We start from the raw sequence: 4,161 nt of genomic DNA on the forward strand, positions 1-4,161 counted from the left end.
AGCCGGGCGGAAGCCCCGCGGCCGGAGCTGGTGGGCCGGACGGCGGGTCCGCGTCGGAGCCCCCGGGGAGGATCGCCCCGGGCAGGAGACGCCGGGAGAGTGCGCGTGGAGCGCAGGCGAGCAGCGGGGGTTGCGGGCGGGGGGCTGGCGCCACCTGTGGCCTGCGCGGCGGGACCTGAGAACTGTGGCGCCCTTGGCCATGCTGGAGGGCACTGAGCCCCGTGTTCTTCTTGGGTGTCCGTTTGCCTTCGAGCCTTGGGAGAATGGAACGGAGAGATGTTGGCGAGTTTCCCATCCCACCGATGTCCGAGTTTGTACAGGACAGTGATTTGAGTTGGCCTATGCAGGAGGATGTTTCTGGAGCGTAAAGAAGTTAGGCCCACGCTAACCTCACAAGTCACTCGAGTCACCTCCCCAACTCGATTGGCTTTCTCGTAAGGCTAAACAAATTTCAGGTTTGTTACCAGTAGCCTAGAATGTTGCAAAGGACTATTTACTCAAAGTGAACTGTTCTTGGGTAATGATGAGGAATGACCCACCAACAGCCCCAGAGCTGCTTTAAAACCAAAGGAGGAAAACAGAACATTTTTATTCAGATCCTGGTGGCCTTGTGTGTATTATTTCAGAGGACTTGAGAAGTCACAGTCTTGACTAATGTCTGTAAGGCAACTTGGAGGCTGAGGATGTGAAAAGTACCACTTACGGAATATCACAAATTCCTAGCCCTTTATTGTATTTTCAGCTAGTCAGATGGACAGGTTTGTTGTTTGGGGCTCTTCCAAATTCATTTTTGTCTTCAATACTCTTCCCCTCCCCCCCCCCCCCCCCCCCACTAAGGCAGGGACATCAAAATAAAAGTTCCAATAGAGATAGAAAATTGTAAGTTAGGTTACTCAAGTTCAGTTATTAGATGTATTTTTTTTTTTCCCTGCTGAGGCTATTTTCCACAGGGATTTCTAGAAATCTAGGGATTTCTTGCTTCATGGGTCTGATGAACTGTCAGCAAAAGTTAAACTTGAGAGTTGTAATTCTGGTTGCCTTTATATGCACTAAATGATCTGTAGTGCTTCACAACTTAAATTTATCTAATAAAGCCAATGGTAATGACACATGTACAGACAGAATTTGGGATGTGGTGGTAGGAGTCAGGAGTTCAAGACCATCGTACTCTACATAGGGAATTTGAAGCCAGCCTGGGCTACATGAGACCATTTCTGAAAAAAAAAGAAATTCCAAATAAAACAAAAAAATCTAATAAAAGATGGTCAAGATGATGCAGACCTGTAATTTCAGCACTAGGGAGTCTGATCAGGAGTATCCTGTGTTGAGGCCAACCAGAGGTCTAGAGTCAAAGCTAGCCTGGGTTCTATTACAGTATCCTGTATGAAAAAATAAAGCAGCAAAACCAAAAATAGATAAATAAGCAAGTGTAATAAAAGCAGCATGTCTTAGACTGAGTGTAGCTGATTTAGAGTATTCACTTAGCATGTACCACTGTCCTTAGCATCACATGAAGCTTGGTGGGTATGGTGATACACACCTGTGAAACTAGCACTCACGAGGTGGAGGCAGGAGGATCAGAAATTCAAGCTTATTCTTGACTGTGTATTGAATTTGAGGTCAGCCTGGTATGTAAGAGATCCTGTCCCCCCCCCCCCCCAAATTTTTTTTAATGGAAAAGAATCAGAAAGAGAGATGGCTTCCTGTCTGAAAATAAAATCTAGTTCTTAATTATGTTGAGACAAGAGTATCACTGTGCAGTTCAGGCTGACCTCAGACTCCTAGCAACCCTCTTGCCTCTGCCTCTTAAATGCTGGGATTACATGTGAACCATTATGCCCTGCTAAAAATGAGCCTTTTGTGTATGTGGGGTCTTTGAGACAGGGTCTCCTTGTAGCTAGAACTCACTATGTAAACCAGGCTGGCCTTGAACTCACAGAGATCTGCCAGCCTCAGCCTCCCAAGTGCTGGGATTAAAGGTGTGTGCTACCACACCTGGCAAAAATGAGTCTTTCTGTTTGCCTTTAGCACTAGGTTTGTAGCACCCATTTTCCCTAACTTCCACATTTGCCTTCTGGTCATTGCTAGAACACCCTACCATACTACCTTAGAGACTCTGCACTTGTTCTCTGTTCTTGTATGATCTTTTCTTTATAAAGCTGTATAGTTTGTCCTCTCACCTTCAAGTTGTTACTCAAGGGACCCTAACAGTGACATTTTCTTGGCTGTCTGAATTGGGAAGGATTTGTGTGCTTCCCCACTTGTCTTACTTTTCTCGTTACCTTTTTTTTTTTTGGTGTGTGTGTGTGTGTGTGTGTGTGTGTGTGTGTGTGTTTATACATATATATGTATGTAATAAATTTGATTTACTTAATTTAATGTTTATTTTGTGTGTATGATTGCTATGCCTTCATGTGTGTAAGAGCACATATGTCTTGCAAAAACAAAAGAGAAGAGGACACAAAGCTGTGGGGGTGGGAAGGTGGAGGTAGATCTGGAAGGAGTTAAGGGGAGGAGTTGGGGTGAATTTAATCAAAATACATTGCTTGAAATTCTCAAAGAATTCATTAAAATGGTTTAAAAGCAACAAAAGTGTGAATGTTAGTCGAAGTGATACAATGGAATAGTAGCATTCTGTTCATCCAAAAACAGAAAAGGGAGGAAACAATAACAGTCAGCATGACAGACCTCAGCCCAGGCACACCAATCATTTCTAGTGCAACCAGCCCAAGCTCTGGTTAGAGACTGGAGACTGTCAAATTGGATTCTTCTTATTATTATCTTTTGGTCTTTTTGAGATAGGGTCTCCCTTTAGCCCCAGGTGGCCTTGAACGTCAGGGAGATCAGTCTGCCTCTGCCTCCAGAGTGTTTTCTCCTTACCTCTTGACAGCCTATTACCTGCTATAAGTTCTAGTCTTTACTATGAGAAAAGCTTCAGGAGGGCAGATATTTTTGTTTTGTTAATTGCTGTATTATCACTTTTGCACAGCATTTGACATTCAGTCTAGTAAGGAGTTTTATTAATATTTTGAGATATTATCTAGCCCAGTCTGGTCTTGAACTTCTGGAATCAAATGATCCTCCTTTCTCAACCTCCCAAACAGCTGGGATTATAGGCAAGGGCCACTACACCTGGCTGTATTCTTGAGCTCGTTCCTTTTAATGCATTTCTGATTAAGAATTGGTTGTCTTTGGAAGTATGAGATGGTTTTTTTCACTAGGAGGTACTCATTGGGAGATGTCGTCTTTTTTTCCGTCATTTCTTGGTTTGGTACCTTTCTATTTTAACAAAGGTTTTTGTCAAGTCAGAGACAGAAGAGTGAATGCGAGATCTTTGTGTTGGTGGTCTTAGATCTCCAGCGGCTGGGAGATTTACATAGGCTGGGCTGTTTCATTGAGATTCATTCATACCTTGCTAAGACGGGTATACATCCTTACCTTCTTTGGCCTCAGAAAGCTGAACAGGCTGGTTTCATTATGAACTTTCAGTTGATTGAAGATGTTAGTATGTATAATCTCTGCCTTGTGGGTTAGTCCTCTCCTCCATTAGATAACCGTCAAGAGCTCAAAAAGTGTTAAACAGAGCAGCCAGTGCTTGTAACAACTGGGCCATCTCTCCAGCCTCTATTAGTTTTCTTTTTTTTTTTTTTTTTTTTTTTTTTAAGGGATAGGGTCTTCTGGTAGCCCCAGCTGGCCTGGAACTCAACAAAGATCTGCCTGCCTTTGCCTCCTGAGTGCTGGGACTAAAGGCATGTACCACCACACCTGGCTCTATTAGTTTTTGTTTTGGAATAATTTCTAACAATTTAGACTGGTGAAAGTGTCTACCAAACTTGTCCCCTTTTTAAAGTTTCTCCCAGGCTTTAGAAACGCTTAAACATCTCTGTCATATTTGAACCTCTTACAGGTAAGTAGTAGGTACTGATAATGCTTCTGTACAGAGAATTTCTATTAAGCCAGGTCTCTTCATGAACACGTAAGATTTCAGGAGAAGGTAGATTTACAAAAAAAATGTTTGTTGGCCGGGCGTGGTGGCGCATGCCTTTAATTCCAGCACTTGGAGGCAGAGGCAGGCGGATCTTTGTGAGTTCAAGGCCAGCTTGGTCTACATAGTGAGTTCCAGGACAGCTGGGGCTACAGGGAGACCCTGTCTCAGAAAGA

The sequence above is a fragment of the Nannospalax galili genome, unplaced genomic scaffold (genome assembly GCF_000622305.1).
Source record: "Nannospalax galili isolate Female #2095 unplaced genomic scaffold, S.galili_v1.0 scaffold340, whole genome shotgun sequence".
Taxonomy (NCBI): domain Eukaryota; kingdom Metazoa; phylum Chordata; class Mammalia; order Rodentia; family Spalacidae; genus Nannospalax; species Nannospalax galili.